The following is a 5,273-nucleotide window of genomic DNA, read 5'->3' as shown; positions in this document are numbered from 1 at the left end:
TACTAGTAGAATTACAAAATTATGATATGATCCAACTTGGGACTTTTAGACATTTAGTAGATTTTTTTTTTAATATATAATAACATTTTATACGAAATTTTTCTTTAGTTAAAGTATGTGGCATTTTTTTTTTTTGAGGTGGAAAGTACGTGGCATTTGGATGCGTTCATATGCACTTCTTTTCTTTTCATTTTTTTATATATGATTTTTCCCCTCATTTTTAAGGTTTAGAGGTATTATAGTAATTTTAAAACTCTTAAGAGTATTTTTGTCATTTTGAATGTTTTGCAGTATTTTTTCATTTTAAATATTTGAGATTTTTTTTTTTTATGTAAATATTTTACCCATATATATATAGGGCGTAGTCGGGAAATTTTACTTGAGGGGGCCGAATAGTAGTATTGATACATTAACCATAGTTCATATTGAATACAAAATCATTAACTTTGATATATTATCATATTCTTAAATATTAATGAACATACCAAACTATATAGTTTATTATAGACAAATACAAAAAAATAATTCAATAAAAGAACAATTCGCATCAAATTTATGCCTGGCGATCTTTCATGGAATAAAGATAACAATACAAAAAAGTGAGCAACAAAATCTTAAATACCCATATGCATATCAACACACACACACACATAGTGGAAAAAAAAAAAAAAAAACTAATGGTAAAAGAATAATGATGAGAGAGAGAGAGAGAAGCAAATGCACTTGCATATTCACTTCTTCAAAGAGTCAAGAAGATGATGTTGCACCTAGACAAAAAATGGATTAATAGTTTTGGTTGAGATAAGAGTTTTTTGTGTTAAGAAAAAAGAAAATGGGGGCAATGGGCAGACATTAGCAACAGTTGCAGCAAAGCTTCTTAGGTATCTACAAATGAAAAGAAAAGTTGAATTAAGTTGGGAAATAGGTTGTCAATGAAGCTGAGGCGTGAATTATTATCCATTGGATTAATTATAAATTTTTTGGACAATTGAGAAGATCAATACTTAGTCATTATCCTTTGGACTAACCATAAATTTTAGGAATAATTGAGGTGGACCAGTAATAAAGTTTTGAACAATTAAGGAGGCCAAATAAAAATCCATAGGACTAACTAGAAATCTTAGAAATAATTGGGGGGTGGGGGGGGGGGGGGTTCTAATTTTTTGGGTCCTATTACTTGTATAGTTGTAGGAGAAAAAAAAAAATTGGGTTTGAATCATAACTATTTTGTTAAATGAGTAATTTAAGGTAAAAGATATTTAAGCATCCAACCCATTCATAACCCAAAACTTATTGTTAGGGCTTTCACGACATTTTGTATTCATGCCATTTTAATTGTTATTTGCTATATATTGTTCAGATTGAGTAAAATGCAGAATTTCATTTAGAAGGGGTTAATGAAATCGTATGCATTCACAAAAATGTAAAATTTAATAAAATTATCAAATGCTTGTGATAAGGGGTTTAAACTTTTCAGTCTTAGCTTAGAGCTTTGTAACTTAGTGGAGTTGATTGGTTCTCTTAATGATGAGAATCATAGTTCAAATTCTCCTCCCCCACTTGTAACAATTAAATTATTTTTTAAACAAGTAAAATCTTGTGGATGAGAAACTATTAATGTAAACTCAATGTTCAAAACTTTTCTCCCCATAAATATGATTCTCATTTGCGGGATCCACATTTATGTAAAAGGAAAGTGAAAAATTTTGTCTAGTGAAACATCAAAGAAATTGTGTTCTTTTAAAAGTTTTTATTACAATACATTGATCTTTTAATTTCAACAAAAGTATAAGTAGCCACCGCACACTCTTGATGCGATGGTTACTCCACAAGTATAAGTGCTTGTGGGGTGTGGGGGGTAAGGGCTGTGGTTCAAGTCTCTAGAAGGGAGCTTCACACACATATACACTTAGATTAGGCTAGAGTAGAATTCTATCTTGTATAAAAAAAAAATGTGCAAGGAGAAGTAATAATGAATTCTCCGGAAATCATTAATTACTAGTCTGCTTGGGATTACTTCTTTTTATTGGTTTATTTTGTTAAAATAAATAAATTCAATATAAGTACAATTGTACTTAAACAGGTCGAACTTTTAAAAGTTATATATATATATATATATAAGATTAAGCTGACAATAAAAATAAACGAGATTTAAAACTTGTTCAAACTCAAGTTACAAGTTACAACACATTCACACCTCTTAATGTCAAACACAGAGAAGCGTACATGTAATAAGCTTTTTCATTTTATGGGACAATTTGATTGTTGGTGATGATCAAGTATAGAAGCTTGTTAGAGTCTTTTTTGGGCCCATACATGTGTCATGTTTTAATACATAAGTGATTAAGTTTTGAGTTCTTTCGGGGAGTTGAGACCAGAACTCTTGTCAATGGGACATTCGTTGGGCATTACCATTGTATTTCATAATGTAATGAGTAGGTGAAATAGAATAGTAAATGATGTGAAATAGATTTGTTAACGTGTAATAGGCGCCCACCTTTTTTACTTGTATAGTACACATATTTGTATTACACACATATTTATACTGCATACTCTGCCTCTTATATAAAGGCACTTATATATTTTATACTTGTTATAAAAAAAGTAGAATACAAAAAAAATATTATTCATAATAAAAGAGAGTTAAATAATAATTTATAAGACTTATCTTGTAGTTTGTTTGAATAACTTTTGCATTTGAGACCATATTAGGCATTGAATAAAGGAATCAATGAGAAGAAAGTCAGCAATGAAGCATTCAACAGCATGACAACAAAGAGATTGCAATCCTGAGATGTTAAAGAGACACGAAAAAGAACATGGGGGTAGCATTTAGCAAGGCTAGATAAATGTAATCAGCAAGACAAGGATAGTATATTCAGCAAGATCAAGGTAATACATTCTGCTAGGCTGAAATAATGAATTTAGCACAGATAAAAATGTTATTTCCATATTCATTTGGACATGAATTTTGTGTTCAACAACAAAAATTCCATGTTCAGTTCGGGGGTGAAATCCTGCAATAAGACAAAGTTACTAGCCTCAAAATTGAAAATCAAAGTAAAAGGGAAGATGGGTTAGTAAGGAAAGAATAGAAGTTTAAAACTGTGCATGTCAAGGATCATATGAGAGAATGGTTTTTGAAGTTGGTTGGTGGAAGAAGTGATTGGGAAAGATGTATTTGAGGAGACACAAGGGTGAAATATGCCTTCTGATTTCTCTCTATTGCTCACTCCTAGAACAGGAAGAGCATAGAACAGGAAGCTCAATTTAATTTCAAATTGTGGGACTGCCCAAAATTTTCACATGCAGATGAGCGCGTGTTTATAAGACTAAGTTTGCTCATTATTTCTCAAGGAGCTGGAAACAGATAATTGAGCAGAAACCATAAATATCAAGTGAATAAATTAAATGATTGATAACCATCCACTTCCAGTTTTATTGTTGTACATGATAATAAGGAGAAAGAATAACAAGCTCAGCACGTTTTTTTGCTGCTCTTCTGAGGGGCTTCCAATTTCGCCACCATATGCGTTCAATCCCACTGCTAAAACTATTACTATGATCTGTAATTGAAAGCATCTTTTGTCTTGGACTAGGCTCAGCTTCTCTCAGTTTCTTTGTATGTTTAGGGAGAAGGCTCTACAAACTTGACACTAACTGATCTGTCAAGGCAATAAGGGGAAAAAGTTACTAAAGATGAAAAGATATATATATATATATATATATATATATTGAAACAGATATTATGGTCCAAACAGATGACAGAAGTAAGAAATATATAATTTCTTCTCACTCTCAAGTTTCATAAAAAAATCTACACATAATTTATCACCGACAGAACAAAAGACAATCTGGCAAAATTTTATCACTCCCAGCACTTTACTCCCAATAACTATCACTTAAAGAGAGATTTTCATTTTATCATATGTTCTTTAAATGCTCGTTTGGAAGAGATTATTCCATAAACCACCATCAAACATGCGTTTTCAGCTCTGTATTTTGTGTGTACTGACTAAATTACATTCCCAAACCCGAAATAAGGCCTCAAGCAAACAGCAAAATACATTATATATGCAATTACAATTTACATGGAAGGAATTTTATCTTAACTTCGAGCTTACCTATCAACAAGTCTTGTTGTTGAGGCTTACAAGCAGGACAGATGTAGGCCTTTGGTGGGGAAACTAAGTTAATGCAATCAAAATGGTACTACTCATCACATTGATCACAAGCAATCATTGCTCTCTGATCATATGGCTTTCGACAAATACAATAAAGCATACTTCGTTCTCGTAGTAACTGCACCAACCAAACACTAGCTGATCAATGAAATGCCGAGGAAAATATTTTTCTTTTTCCTTTTTCCTTTTTCCTTTTTCAAGTTACGCAAAGATAAGTAGTTTTTGGGGGGGGGGGTTGGGGACCATAAGAAGGCAAATTTTCACCTTCCATGATAACTTCAAAACCTTTATCTAAGCTGAGATCTCCAGAATCAATTGCAACCTGTACATAAAACAAAAGAGCTAATGAGAGAGAGTGAGAGAGCAAGAGAGAGTGAGTAAGAGAAATTTATGGACCTTCCTGACACGTTCTGCCCACTGCAAGCCAATACAATTCACTTCTGTAAGTCTTTGCCTATAGTGATCTTCAGGTGGAATGCTCATAGATGATGATTTTGTTCATCATCCATGTCATGGTACTGCAAAATTACTTTTGTCAAGAAATAAAGTTCTAAATCAAGTTCTGTCAAACAAATACAAATTTTAAAGAGAGATTTTCTACATCCCAGAAAGTGTCTTCTCTGTCCAGCTCACTTTTGAGGAAGGTTAATTAATGCATTGACACTTAGGTCATTTTTGTTCTTCCAAAGACGCTCACATCAATTAGTGCTGTGACCTTCTTTACAAGGAGTAATTAATATTGAACTCTCGAATTATGAAAAGGGCCTATGTAGAACAGATGAAATTGGATAGTAAAGCACACCATGTTGAAGTGTGCCAATAATAAAAATGCAGTCCTTCGATGAAGAAGTATTTGTAACCATATTTCAGTCTTACAGGAACATTGTCTTCAACAAATTCTTCTTAACAATGAAAACCTAGATATCCCAAGTAATACCACAGCAACCCAATGATAACTTATAGTGATACTTGAGCATCTATAATAGATGGATTGCTAAACAATTACTTAGAGATATATAAGAACTAAGAGCGAAAGAAAGATTTGCCTGGATTGACTGCCCATACCGACCACCTCTAGTCTCTTACTAT

This window comes from Quercus lobata, chromosome 12 (assembly GCF_001633185.2).
Source record: "Quercus lobata isolate SW786 chromosome 12, ValleyOak3.0 Primary Assembly, whole genome shotgun sequence".
Classification (NCBI taxonomy): domain Eukaryota; kingdom Viridiplantae; phylum Streptophyta; class Magnoliopsida; order Fagales; family Fagaceae; genus Quercus; species Quercus lobata.
Note: the sequence above shows the minus strand (reverse complement) of the source record.